Below are 15,752 nucleotides of genomic sequence, written 5' to 3'. Positions count from 1 at the left end.
TCAGGGGCATAAACAACATCGTTAGTAACATTTTCTTCTGGTAGGGCTCCTTCCTTTCACCTCTGTTTGTGCCTGTCCTCTTGCAAGCTCGATCCACAGTGTCTTAGATTCAAATCCAGCAGGAAAGAAGAATATATGCCATGCAGCCCCCACATAAATCCTAAGGTTCACTCTGTCCCTTTCTGAAGCCAACACTCTGACTGAAGAATTTTCATGCTCTGATTTGCTGGGGAAACCAAATGTAAATGTTATTTTAAGTTAACTTTTTAAATGAAAAATATCACTTGAAAACGTATACCAATTGCAACCTGAGGACTTCTGGCCTGACTTTAAATCTCCAATATTTGCAGTAATGATTCAGAAACATTATTATAGTGATCTTTATAGGAGGAAACTACAGAAAGTGATATTTTCATGGAATCTTATTAAAATAACCTTTTTATTTTAGACTGGTTTTAGATTCACAGAAAAATTGTGAAGCTAGTACAAAGATTTTACATACCCACAAACACCTATTATCAACATTTTATATTAGTATGCTACATTTGTTACAATTAATAAAACAGAGTACCAATTTATTATTATTAACTAAAGTTCACACTTTAGTTTTTACCTAGTGTTCTTTTTCTGTTCCAGGATCCCATCCAGAATTCATGACTTTTTTTTTTTTTTTTTGAGATGGAGTCTTGCTCTGTTGCCCAGGCTGGAGTGCAGTGGCGCGATCTTGGCTCACTGTGATCTCTGCCTGCCGGGTTCACGCCATTCTCCTGCCTCAGCCTCCCGAGTAGCTGGGACTACAGGCGGGTGCCACCACGCCCTGCTAATTTTTGTATTTTTAGTAGAGATGGGGTTTCACTGTGTTAGCCAGGATGGTCTCGATCTCCTGACCTCGTGTTCCGCCCGCCTCAGTTTCCCAAAGTGCTGGATTACAGGCATGAGCCACCGCACCCGGCCAAAATTCATGACATTTAGTCATTATGTTTCCTTAGGCTCCTCTTGGCTGTGACGTTTTCTCAGAATTTTTGGTTTTGGTTTTAGTGACTAAGGTGGTTTTGAGGAGTACTAGTAAGGGTTGTTTTTTTTTTACATTTTTAAATAGAATGTTCCTCAATTTGAATTTGTTTTTAAAATGAGGTTATGGGTTTTGGGCAAGAAGACCCCAAGGGTAAAGTGTCATTCCTGTCACGTGGTGTGTATCAAGGATACAAACTATCAGCATGACTTATCACTGCTACTATTGACCTTCTTTATCTGACTGAAGCAGTGTTTGTCATGTTTCTCCATTGTAAGGTTGTTTTTACTATAAACAGATACAGGGATTGGGCAGGGAGGTGGGGGAGCGTGTATTTGGAACTACCATTAAAAGAGATATTGTTTGGAAAGAGTTTCAGGTAAAATAGAATGCAAAAAAGAAACTGAGGCTTAATAAGAAAGGCTAAAATGCTTTTTTTAAGTTTAAATAATGTTGCATACCTGAATATAAATTTTTAAAAAAACGTTCTTCAAAGAGCAGTTATATCATGTAAGTAACGATAATTGATGGCCATCATTTGGATTTTAACTTCAGATTATGAAAAAAAAAAGAAATACAAATTGTGCAACTTTGGAAAAGTACAGTAGATTGAAGAAAAAAAACTGATTCAGTTTTCCTATCTTATAAAAATGGAAACTGATGATAGCATTTCACATTTATTTAGATAAGTATATAATTAGGATGAGAAAGATTTGGGAAAATTGAAATAAAAGATTGAGACAGGGCATGGTGGCTCACGCCTGTAATCCTAGAATTTGGGGAGGTTGACGCGAAAGGATTGCTTGAGGCGAGGAGTTTGAGAACGGCTTGGGTAACACAGCAGGACTCCCATCTCTACAGAAAAGTTTTAAAAATTAACTGGGCCTGGCAGAATGCGCCTATACCCCGAGCTTATTCAGGAGGCTGAGGCAAGAGGATACCTTGAACACAAGAGTTAGAGGCTGCAGTGAGCCATGATCCTGCCGCTGCATTCCAGCCTTTGTCTCCAATAAATAAATAAATCAATAAAGTTCAGAACTAAGATTTCTGAGGGGGAACAAAAAAGACTGCTATTACAAGAAAAATATGATACAAGAGCTGGTAAAGGTTTTTAAAAACAAACCGAATACACTGTTGATAATCATTGTCACCGTAACATTTCCATGAGTGATACTATGTACTAGATCGTCCTAAGACCTTTTTATGCATTATCTGCTTCTCACAACAACCAAATAAGATAAGGTCTATGATCATTTTTACTATAAAGATGAAATTCAGACTGAAAGTCACAAAGCAACCGTGGATGGCATTATAGTGTCTCCCTGATGACTTTTCTACCCTGCCTCATGAAGTAGAAGCCATGAGATTTGGCTGAAATTTATTCCACCCTTAAACCAGGCTGGGCTCTGATTCGTTTAAAGCTAATTAGTATAACCAGACCCATTTTACAGCTGTAGTTGATTCAAATAACCCTCCTTGCCCAAGCCAATCAGTTAATTCTTTCACCTTGGTCACAGAAAGTGATGGCCCAATTATTGAAACATTTATGAGTTTCATTTCATTGTGATCGGAAGGGACACATTCCATCCACTCTCTATGAAAAGGAAAATACGAAGATCTGATCCCCCTGGAAAGCTTTGGTAGCCTTAAGAAAAGCCACTATGAAGGTAGAACCAAAACATGCAGGGAGACAGAGCTGAGAGAATCCTGGAAAATGGAAGCCAAGTGCATGATGGAACATGCCTGAAGTCTGCCCTATCTCTATACTCCCTAGTTACACCAGTGGACAAATCCTTTTTATTGTGTAAATCAGTTTAAATTGTGTTGTCTTTTACTTTCAGCAGAAACATTTCAGAATGAATCAGCTACTAACTGGTCCAGCCAGGATTCTGCCTGAAACTAAAGGTTCCTACTAAAACTATGTAATAAAATGGGTAAAACATAGGAAAATAAAAGGAGATCTGAAATCACAAAACATAAAAGAGATGATAAAAAGGAAAACATCAGTTATAATTATATCTTATGACTATTATATATCATATAATTGATATATGTATTTGTATAATTGTGTTAGATATTATTTGTATATAATCTATGACTGTCCACATTAATTATGAGTTTCATAGTCAGAATGACATAATGGAGGCGGGCACAGCTCTGAAGCACAATGTGTAGTTTTGGATCCTGGCTCTATCCCTTTCTAGTTGTGACCTTGGGAATGTTACTTAATACATCTAAGCCTTGATTTGCATCTTTAATATGAAAAATGTAATGGTACTAATAGCGATAGGAGACAAATTCCTAGACAGACAGGGATACGTCTTTAGTGAAACTCGACCTTCAAGCCAAGGACAGTCTAATGCCTGAAAACAGAGCTACCATTTCTGGATAGAATCCATGGACCAGAGTGAGAATTTCCATCTCTGTCTTACCCACTATCTCTTTATTTGATTTTTCTGAATGATGCCCTTTAACTAATCGAATGGTGCCTTTTCCAAGCCCATCCATACACCAATCAGAATGTACTCCCCAATTCTAAGCCCATAAAAAAACTCAGACTCAGCATCACAGATGGCTACCCACTTTCAGGTCTCCCGTAGATTTTGAGAGCTTTACTCTCGCTCAATAAATTTTACTCTGCCTTAACTCTTTTCCAGTGTCTGCGTACCTTCTTCCTTTTGGTCACTAGACAAGAGCCTGGAACTCACTGAACTGTGGGAGTGAAAGAGCTGTAACTCTCCTGCTCTCTGATCTATGGACAGGAGGAGGAAAAGAGCTGTAACACTCCTGCCTTGCAAACTACAGTGGTAAAAAAAAAAAACACGAAAGTACCATCAAAAGTTTCTGGTGAATATTGAATTACCTAAAACATGGAAAGTGCTTAAAACAGTGCCTGCAGCATAGTAAGATAGTAAGAGCTCAACAAATGTTATTCAATTATGTTCATAATTTGGATTGATAAATTACCCTACTGAAAAATAAATACTTTCAGATTGAATTTAAGAGCATTAATAAAATCTCTTGATGCTTACAAGAGATGAACAAGACAGCAAATGAACTTCAATGTTGAAAATAACAATATACAAATTCTTATCAAGGAAATCTCAGGGACCCTGTAAACCTCGTTCTGTTCATATTTGTTGTTGTTTCTTTAATGGAAGGCATCTAGGCAATAAGAAAACTGGAACGTTAAATCTATCTACTCTTCTGTTTCCAAAGCTCGGAATTATATTAATTTTACTGATCCAACTGACAGGAGGAGTGACTTTTTGTCATTTATAGAAAAGCATTATAGATAATATTCAGGGGATTCACTAAAATAACAAGACACTCTGTTCAATTGCCTGTTGGTATTTGAGTGCCAGTGTAAAACCTAAAATCATTTGTTTAAAGTTAAAACAGTATAACAACATGACTTTGAAAGTTGTTACCTCACATTCCAAGATCAGAGATCCTACCATCTCTGGGGCCTGCCAGAAGTCGATGACACAGTCATTTCAGCAGAATCATTCACTTGATTACATAAAGGGAAGACTGGGAAAGAAAAGATGGTGACTTGAGAGTGCAGAGTGCCTGAAGGAAGACCATTGTGCTTCTCTATCTGCTGTGATAAAGGGGAGAGAGGGACACTTCTCTCTAGTAAAAGATCTGCTTCTTCTGGACTTTGGACACAAGCTTAGGAAAGAATTGGCAGAGCTGATAGAGAGTGTCATTAGCAGAAGCGTGCATTTCCACCATGTGGTTTGAAAAGTACCTATGAAATTTGCTGGGTTTGATGGAGACGACTGAGGGGAGCCTGACTTGAAGCATCTTACTACTGCCCCTCCTGGAACCACTCTGTGCATAGGAATACTCGACTGATGACAATGAGTGATTTATGACACAATTGAAAAGAGAAGGAAGAAGTTGAGCCTATGCTGGGAATTCTGTGCCCAGAGTCTGCATAGTGTACAGCTTTATAAAACCCCTAAATGTGTCTGACACAGAATTTTCATTTGGACTCGCAGCCTTAGGAAGGAGCAACAGCCTGCAGAAATTCTTGTGATATTTTCAACATACTTTAAGTGAGACCCTGAAAATTTGCTACTCCCCCAATAATATTACGAATTATGAAGTCATGACTCATCTTTTCCATTACATAGCTTTATGAAATTCACTTAAAGATAATTATTTAAAAGCGTGTTGAGTAGGTAAGAATATACAAAGAAGATATTATTAAATGGTTTAATTATATCATAAATCCTTCTATAGTTTAGGAATGTTATTTTTAATTAGCAATTCCTAGACATGACTGGATGGTGAGAACCAAGATCATAATGCCAGCTGTGTTTGGCTAGCATTAGATGTGATCTTCTGTTGATCTTGGTTTGAGCCTTAATCTTATCCTCCTTTGTTGCTATTGGATAGTAAAAGCACCATAATGTTGATTGTGCCAAAAAGGAATATTTAAACACTAACACTGCTCAAAGGTCTGAGAACTTCAGCTAACAAAATTATGGTTCTTTTTTTCCTCTCTTTCTGGCATTTGGTTAAATAGCTTCTAATTACCCAATTTGGGAGAAGTTCTGAAACCATGTCCCAAAGAGTTAAAGCAACCAGTGACTAATAGAAATTCTTGAGTTTGCAGAATGGTGGGTAAGAAAGGAAACAACTTGCTAAAACACTGAAACTCCCTCCGCTTATGAGATAAAAGAACTGGCTGAAATCAGTTTGGTCAACTGGAGTTTGTGCAGAAGTAGCTTGCTGACATCATAGCCTGAATTTGCATTGCATGTTTCATACCAACTCCCTCCAGAATTTGCACATGCAAATGAGTTAGCATAAAAAAAGTAACAGTGCATGCCCAAGGACTTTCCAGACCTCTCCTTTCCTTCCACCAATAAAACCTGATAATCTCAGAATCCAACCCCTGAATCTTTTCTCATAAAAATATAGTCTTGAAGCCAGCACAGGGAGACAGCTTGGAGCTTGACTCCTGTCTCCTCGGGAGTGGACTTTCAATATAAACCTTTTCTGTCCTCAAAAACCTGGTATTGGCTTCTAGCGTATTCAGCAGCAAGCCCCTTTTGCTTGATAAAGTTCCAGGATCTTTCCTGCCAGAGGTTTTGCGTGTCCCTCTTTTTCCATTGCTTCTCTTAGCCCCTAAAATCTGTTCACCTCATTAACTCTTACTATATTTTTCAATTCTAAAGCAATAATATATTTAAAGAAACATTCCTAGCCTTCTCAAATGCATTCGTTTTTCTAATGTATGCTTTAATAGAACAATATACTTCTTCCTCTCATCTCTCTCACAACATAAATTTACCCTAGTGTGATTTGTTGATGAATATCGGTCACTATACTAGGTTGTATATTCAAGTCATGTGGAGAATGTGTCTGTTTTCGTTCATGATGGTGTCTACATTAAATAAGCCAATGTGACAAATATTTGTTCAATGAATGAGCTCCCTGATGAATGGGTAAAATGATGCTCTGATATGTATGAATGTTGATATTATACACACTTATCAATTATATGTACTGTAAATAGCATGTAGTAGCATCTCAATGAGTATTTGCTTATTGACAGATTTGACTATCAATCCCTGCTCTGATCTCCTTTTGGGATTTGATTATATTCTTTTTACCCCTTCCAGCTTTATTAAAGTATAATCGACAAATAAAATTGAATGCATTTCTAGTGTACAATTTGATGTTGTAATATGTATATATTGTAAAATTATCAAATCAAGCTAATTAACATAGCTATTATCACACATTGGGGGGCTGAGAACATTTAAGACGTATTCTCTTCGCAATTTTCAAGTATATAATGAATTATTCTTAACTATAATCATCATGCTGTATAATAGATATCTAGAACATATACATCCTGTCTAACAAACTTTGTACTCTTTGACCAACGTCTCTCTATTGCCCCTCACCCAGCCCCTGGTAACCACCATTTCATTTTTTGCTTCTATGAGTTCAGCTCTTTCAGGTTCCACATATAAGTGACATCAGGCAGGAATTGTTATTCTGTGCCTGGCTTATTTCACTTAGCATAATGTCCTCCAGATTTATACATGTTGTCTCAAATGGCAGAATTTTCTTCTTTCTACATGCTGGATAGAAATGGCAGTATTTCTATATGATGTCTCAAATGGCAGAATTTCCTTCTTTCTATATGCTGGATAGAATATAGAAAGAAGGAAATAAAAAGATAGCATGTGTATATATACATATATATATATACACACACACACTAGATTATCTTTATCCATTAATCCAACAATAGGCCAATTTCATATCTTGGCTATTGTGAATAATGGAATAATGCTGCAATGAATGTCAGTATGCAAATACCTCTTCAAGATCCTGTTTTCAATTCTGTTGAATATATATCCAGAAGTAGAATTGCTGAAACATACAATTATATTTTAAATTTTCTGAGTAATTTCCATACTGTTTTCCATGATGGTTATATTGATTTACATATCCACCAACATTGTACAAAGTGTTCCCTTTTCTCCACATCCTCATCAACACTTATTTTTTAATAACAGCCACTCTAACAGGTTTGAGGTGATATCTCAATGTGGTTTTAACTTGCATTCTCTGATGATTAGTGATGTTGAACCTTTCTGTTGGCCATTTTTATGTCTTTTTTCTTGTAGAGAATTGTCTATTCAGGTCCTGTGCCCCTTTTGCATTGTTATTTGTTTCCTCACTGTTGAGTTGTTTGAGTTCCTTACATATTTTTGATAGTAGCCCTAGTCAGTTGCATGGTTCGCAGATATTTTCTTCTATTACATAGATTGTCTCTTCACTCAGTTGATTGTTTCCTTTGCTGTGCAGATGCTTTTAATTTTGATGCAATCTTTTTTGTCAATTTTTACTTTTGTTACCTGTGTTTTTGGGGTTATATCTGAAAAATCATTTTTTCCACACCAATGTCAAGAAGATTTAAAAAAATTTTTTTTCTCATAGTGTTATATGTTCAGGTCTTACTCTTAAGTCTTTGACAATTTTTAAGGTGGTTTTTGTATATCGTGTACGATAAAAGTCCCATTTTATTCTTCAGCACATTGACATCTAGTTTTCCCAACACCATTCATTGAGGAGACTCTCCTTTCCCCATCATGTATTCTTGGTATCTTCCTTGAAATTCAATAGACCGTAAATGAGTGGGTTTGTTTTTGGACTTTCTATCCTGTTTTATTGGTTGATATATCTGTTTTTATGCCAGTACCATGTTGTTTTGAATACTATAGCTCTGTAGTGCATTTTAAAATAATATAGTACAGTGCCCCCTACTTTATTCTTTTTATTCAAGATTGCTATGGCTATTTGGGTTCTTGTATGGTTCCACATACATTTCAGTATTTTTTCTGTTTTCTTTTTTCTGTTTTTTTTTTTTCTTTAAAATGCCACTGGAATTTTGATTGAGATTGCATTGAACCTGTATTTGCTTTAGGTAGTTTGGACATTCTGGCAATATCAAATCTTGCAATCAATAATCCAGGAATATCTTTCTATTTATTTGTGTCTTCTCAATTTATCTCATCAATATGTCATAGTTTTCACTGTTTAGATCTTTTATCTCCTTGGTTAAGTTTTTTCCTAAGTATTTTTTTATGTTATTAAAAATGAGATGGATTCTTGATTTTTTTCGTCTAGTTTGTTGTTAATGTATAGAAATGCTACTGATTTTTTATGTTAATTTTGTATCCTACAACTTTACTGAATTTATTAATTCTAGCTATTTTCTGGTGGAGTCTTTTTTATGTATGAGAAAATGTCATTGGCAAACAAAGACAATTTTGCTTCTTCTTTTTAAATTTAGATGCCCATCCTTCCTTCCTTCCTTCCTTCCTTCCTTCCTTCCTTCCTTCCTTCCTTCCTTCCTTCCTTCCTTTCTTCCTTCCTTTCCTTCCTTTCCTTTTGTTCTATCTTGTCTTTTTTTTTTAATTGTCCTTGCCAGAACTTTCAGTACTCTGTTGAGTAGAAGGAATGACAGCAGACATCCTTGTTTTCTTCTTGATGTTACAGCTTTCAGCTTTTCATCATTAAGTATGATGTTAATCATGAACTTCTCATGTATAGCTTTTATTATGTTTATGTACATTCCTTCTATATCTAATTTGTTGAGAGTCTTTATTACAACAGGATGTTAAATTTTTTCAAATGCCTTTTCTATACCTATTTAATTTATTCTTCATTGTGTTAATGTGATGTATCACATTTAATTGGTTTGCATATACTGAACCATCCTTGTATCCCAGTGATAAATCCCATTGATCATGGTGTATGATCCTTTTAATGTGCTTTTGAATTCAGTTTGGTAGTACTTTACTGAGGATTTTTACATTTTTGTTCATCAGGGATACAATCCTGTACTTTTCCTTTTTAGTAGTGTCCTTGTCTGGTTTGGGTGTCAGGGTAATGATGGCCTTGAAAAATGAATTTGGAAGTATTCTCTCTTCTTCAATTTTTTGAAAGAGCTTGAGAATAATTGGAGTTAATTCTTCTTTAAATGTTTGGTAGAATTAACCTATGAAGTCATCAGGTCCTGGGTGTTTCTTTGTTGGGAAGTTTTTGAGTACTGATTCAATTTCCTTACATGTTATCTGATGTCTATTCAGATTTCCCATTTCTTCATAAATTGGTTTTAATAGGTTTTATGTTTCTAGGAATTCATTCATCTCTTCTGGATAAATTGGGTTATCCAATTTGTTGGAATATAATTGTTTATAATTGTCTCTTATGATCCCTTGTAGTTCTGTGTTATTGTTACAGGAAAGGGGTCCCGATCCAGACCTCAAGAGAGGGTTCTTGGATCTCGTGCAAGAAAGAATTCAGGGTAAGTCCATATAGTAAAGTGAAAGCAAGTTTATTAGAAAAGTAAAGGAATAAAATAATGGCTACGTCGTAGGCAGAGCAGCCCTGAGGGCTGCTGTTTGCCCATTTTTATTATTATTTCTTGATGATATGCTAAACAATGGGTGGATTGTTTATGCCTCCCCTTTTTAGACCATATAGGGTAACTTCCTGATGTTGCTATGGCATTTGTAAATTGTCGTGGCACTGGTCGGAGTGTAGTAGTGAGGACGATCACAGGTCACTCTCATTGCCATCTTGGGTTTGGTGGGTTTTAGCCAGCTTCTTTACTGCAACTGGTTTTATTAGCAAGGTCTTTATGACCTGTATTCTGTGCTGATCTCCTGTCTCATCCTGTGACTTAGAATGCCTTAACCGTCTGAGAATGCAGCCCAGTAGGTCTTAGCCTCATTTTACCCAGCTCCTATTCAAGATGGAGTTGCTCTCATTCACAGGCCTCTGACAGTATCAGTTATAATGTTTTCTTTTTCATTTATAATTTTATTTCTTTGAGTCTTTGTTCTGTGTTTCTCGGTTAGTCCAACAAAAGGTTTGCCAACCTTGTTTATCTTTATAAAAAACAGTTTACAGGTGCTGGCCTGGGGGTTAGGATTGCAGGGGCTGCCCTGGAGCCTGGGCCACAGGGGTGGGCCTGCCACTGGGGTGGGCCTGGAGGCTTGGTTTGCAAGGGCCAAACTAGACCCTGGGTCTGCTGGAGTATGTAGGGAAGGGGGCTAGCCTGGATCCTGGGCTCACAGGGGCAAGCCTGTTACTGAATGGGTCTGGAGCTTGTATTCATGGAGAGTGGTCTAGAGCCTGAGTTTGTGGGTGGTTAACTGGACTGAGTTCTGTGGGGGCTGGCCTGGTGTTTAGGTGGGCCTGGAGGCTAGGTCTTTAGGATATGGCCCATCACTGGGATTTTTTGGACAAAACCTAAATCCTGGATCTCCTGAAGCATGGGGCTGAAGAGGTGGGGCTGAAGCCGGTAACTGTAGGGGCTGGCCTAGAGATGAGGCCGTGGGTGCTGGCCTAGAACATGGGGTTGTGGAGGCTAGCCAGGTGCAGGGTTTCATGAGGGCAGGCCTGGTGCTAGGATTCACCACAAAGTCAGGTTCTCACTAATTCCACTCTCTTTCCCCTACAACACAAAGCATCCCTCTCTTTGAGCGATGCCACCCAGGCTTGGGCGAGGAATGATGCTGGTAATATGAAACTCTTTTTCCTGTCCTCTTCAATGAGTCTTTTCTTATGTCTGTGCTCTACTCAAGTGCTGCTGTCTCTCACCATTTAGCCCTTGTGAAGATATCTTCACACATACTTATTCAAATTGATGTTTCTCTGAGGAGACACTGAGAGTCCAAGTCGGCCATCTTGCTCTGATTACATTCTTAATTGGACTTTATTTTGCTTTATATTATTTGTCTCATAAATATAAGCATCACCTCACCACTGAGTCTTATGTTTGAAAAGGCCCTGTGATCCCCTAGTGAATATGACTCCGATGACTAGAGTAACACCAGGGTCCTTTGTGTCATGCAGATTAGATAAACCACTTGGACATACGTGAGTGAAGTGGTTTTAAGGAGCTGAAAGTTTAATAGGCAAGAAAGAAGAAGAAATGCTCCCCCTTGTACAGAGGGAGGGAGTCTCCAAACCGAGAATAACCCCAAGTGCTGTGGAAGCAGTCACTTAGATTGGAGGCTGGAGGAGGTGGTCTCTAGTTTGCACAGGGCCCAGGGGATTGGTTTGACCAGGTGTGTCATTCACGTAGCCCAGGAAAAAACTAGCCCTCCCTCCCTAGCCTTTTAATATGTAAATACAGGTCACCATGATGGTGTCATCTGGAGGCTGCCATGACACCCGGCACACATGGTGACAGGGAGAAGGTTGCTGCCATATTGGGTGTACCTGATTTTCTAATCACCTTCATTTACATATCAATGCTTGCTGGTCTGGTTTTTCAAGCCACTTTCTGTTAGTAAAGAAAAGCTCTGGGAGCTGTTTTTATTAAAAGAAAAAGCCTTACCAAGGACTCATTTTACCTTCTCTATCTACCTAAAATAATTTCTTAATAACTGTATAATACTAGTACTCCAAAAAGTGCTTACTGAATTAAATTGGTTTCATTTACCTTTTTTTTTTTTGCCTCTGTCATTTCAAGGTTTTTTTTTTTTTTTTTTTTTTTTTTTTTTTTTTTATCATGGTGTAAATTACATTACTATAAAAAAATACAGCGTTTTTCTTAAAAAAAAAAATTCTTCTGCATTTGACCCTTCTGAAGGTCTTATAGGCTTTATGAAACTTTTAAGATTAATATCATTGTTTTTTCATACTGGTTTTCATTTTCATTCTCTTCATAACCACTATAAAACAAGTAGAGTTCAATTAAGGAATGTATGTTAAATCTGAACTCTGACAGCTTTCAGAACTATTCAGGTTAAAATAAATGAATAGAGGCAAAATAAATGTCGTACTTCAAAAACCCATGTTTTGATCTGAACTAAACATTTTGCACTTTTCCAGCCAGTTTAGTATAAAAACTAAAGTTTTTCTAGATATGATTCTCTTCTGCATAAAAATTTTGGTTTAATATTCATTCATCTTACTAAAATATAATCAAATAAACATCATTCATTTTTACCATAAACTTTAAATAATACAAAGATATTCATCAGATATCTTTCACAGCTATAGTGAAAATGTCTGACAGTTTTGTAAGCAAAATACAATGCTGCATATAAATTATATTACTGCTCATGTTTTATTTGAAATATTCATAATATGCATTTTGTAAATACAATATGCAGTACAAGAAAATGACAATATTGTAATTGGACTTCTATGAAAAATTTTGCCTCTGAACATTTTACATGAAATCAATCTTTCCTGAATATTACTGGAGGTTAAGAAGACTAATTTGCTCATCTTCTTTCTTATTCTGGGAAGTGTATTATGTAAGACATTACTGTCACTCTTTGACTTCACTTTAATCAATAACCTGGTAAAAAAGTATAGCACAATTATAAACAAATATTCTTTACTTTTTACAGACCTCATCATGCTATGCGTAAGCACACACAAATATATGTACTTCAATGTTTCCTATTAGATTGTTATATATTATCATTGCAACTTAAAGAAGGTGGTTTTAATGTAAATATTATATAAATATTGTGAGAATATGATGTAAGCTTTAAGTTTGAGGGACATATCATTACTCTGTAAATATGTGTCATTATTAATGATACCTCACCATAATGAAAATATTATCATAAAGTTGCCTTTATGTGAATAATGGAGTAAAATGAATCTTGGGGCAACAAATAATTTAGAAGAAATATTATTAGGGCATACTGGGTCACTGAAAGAGAACCAAATTAAATAAGATTTTTCAGTATTTTTTTCCTTGGCATTAGTAGCCTTTTTAGGTCAAGAAGCATGATTTCCAAGTGAAGGTCTATTATAAAAGCTATTCACATCTGATTGGCAGGTGTTAATTTTTTTGATTCAGTGAGTCAGATGACAAGTAGCAATACAAACGCTTTTGAATTTCTTTGCAGTGTTTCAAAAGAAAAACAAAGTAGATTTTTTGAAATTAAAGCCAGCCTGTATTGTTAGATGGTCTTAGTAAATTTTCGAACTATCAGAATTGGGGATATTCTAGCATTTCATATATTTTTCCTAATGTTTTACAACTAAAACATCAAAGTGATCAAAAATTTTCCCCTTCTAAATGCTCGAATTATCTTCTTAAAATAAATAAAACTTTAGAGAATGCCTATCAATTTAGGAAGAATACAGTCTGTGGGACCTGGAAAAAACATAGATAGTATATCTACTTGGACTTTTGAATGAGACCATTCATAATTTCACATTACATATGAGAAATATTACAATGCCCATTTATTCTGCCAAACCACAAATAGTTTGAAGCATGAAGTTATGAAATAATAAGAGAATAATTTGCAACATGACTTGATATCACCTATACACTTTGAGACCAATGAGTTATTTCCTTTATTGAGTGAAGTTTGTTACCCAGCCCAATCAACTTATCTTTATATATAAAATGGTAAAATATAAAACATTTCGAGTGTGTGATGGCAAAAAAGACCGTCGAGATTTTTGAAACTAGCTTTCGTTTATAAACATCTGCAGCTAAAGAGGAATGGAAAGGAGTGTTCACAGACTGAAAGCTTGGTGATCGCCACAGTCCAAATACTTAATACAAAGACATGATAGGCTTTCTTATGCTTCATTCTAATTTAGAGCCTCCTTCTAGAAATTCCTTGTAGTCAGCGAGGTAGAGGGGCCTCATAATGCTCAGGTAATACAGAGAGCAGAGACTTGTGATACTGAGAAGGGATGGGTGGATCTGGCAATCGTACGTTAACAAACTTTATAAAAGCTATTCGGGAGAAGTGCAGAAAACCAATATTTGAAAGAGTTCAAGTTTTATAACAAAATGTTAATGTTTTATCATTTCTTTGAGACTTGAGGATTTTTTTTCTCTGATTATTATTACATTGAATGTATGTAAGAGTTGAATTCTTCATTATTTGCCTTCGTTCTCTTCAACTGAGAACCTTAAATAGCCAAAGAATACCAAGATCTAGAGTGTTATTTTTTCTGATATGGCCTTCTTAGCATGTAGTTGAAACATAAAACTAGCTTACTGAAATTTGTAGTATGATGAAATGGTAAAAACAGGTGAAAAACTAGAACTCATTAGTTGAAACACCTTTTTTTTTTTTTAACAGATAATACCGTCTCTGTAACTGAAATGAATAATGCTTACAGTGCTTATGAGAATTGGTTTACCTGCAGTGAATTTGTTTATATTTAGCTATCAAATAGTATATAAATTACTTGTTAATATAAAAGAGTTTTCAAGATAAAACTAGAAATAGACACATCTTTCTGTCTCTTATTATGTTATTAATATGTTAAACATTGAATTGAACAGTGTTTCATTCAAAATAGAAATTAGTGTGACTGTTGGAAGCTCCTTTTCTTTGCATATATTGTATGTTGTTAGCTAATTAAATCAGATTTATCGTATTTTACAGTGCCCCTAAAAAAACACAATATATAAACATAAATTTATCCTAAGCAAATAACACTAAGATATTTGTTCAAATTTGTAAATCTAATAAGCATAATCAAGTGAAGAAAAATATCAGAAACAATCTGCTCATTTACCCACTGATAAAACTCTTAAGAGTGTTTTGAGAAGAAGTAGAATTATTTTATTAGAAAATATTAGGAAAATAACTCTACTCTTAGGTAACAATAAAGAAATGAAAAATGTAGCTATTGAATGGAAAGTGGCCAGCTTAGAAGTTTTATTTTGTGTAAATAAAAACCAGTCCTTGGTAAGCTTTAGAACTTCCTTTCCACCTCTCAAAATCTATGTGCCAAATATTCTTCTGAGCATTGGGACCCAAAAAGGAAACAAAAAAGTTTAGTGACTCTAAACCAAAACAGTCTATAATGTAATGGGCCAAAAAACATTAATCAATAATTTTGCAATAAATAATGTAATCAATTATGATTGTATGAAAACATATGCATATATATGCAAATCACAATAAGAAACAATATCTGCAGCTGTGGAACTGCGTAATAGGCAGGGGTTAGGCTTAATTTATAGGTGACAACTGAGATCTCAATGAGTTTTATCGCAAAGAAGAGGGGAGTTATAGTAAGGTCAGAGCTTCTAAAGAGAATTTCAGGTGCAAAGTTTGAAGTTATAAGAGAGTTTTGTACATCGAGGAGTAGATTAAAATATTCTGCAGAATATTGAATGGCATAACAAGAAGCGTTAAGATAACTGGAAATAGCATACATACTGACATTTCTAAACAAACAAGGTATC

Source organism: Nomascus leucogenys, chromosome 12 (genome assembly GCF_006542625.1).
Source record: "Nomascus leucogenys isolate Asia chromosome 12, Asia_NLE_v1, whole genome shotgun sequence".
Lineage (NCBI taxonomy): Eukaryota > Metazoa > Chordata > Mammalia > Primates > Hylobatidae > Nomascus > Nomascus leucogenys.
Note: the sequence above shows the minus strand (reverse complement) of the source record.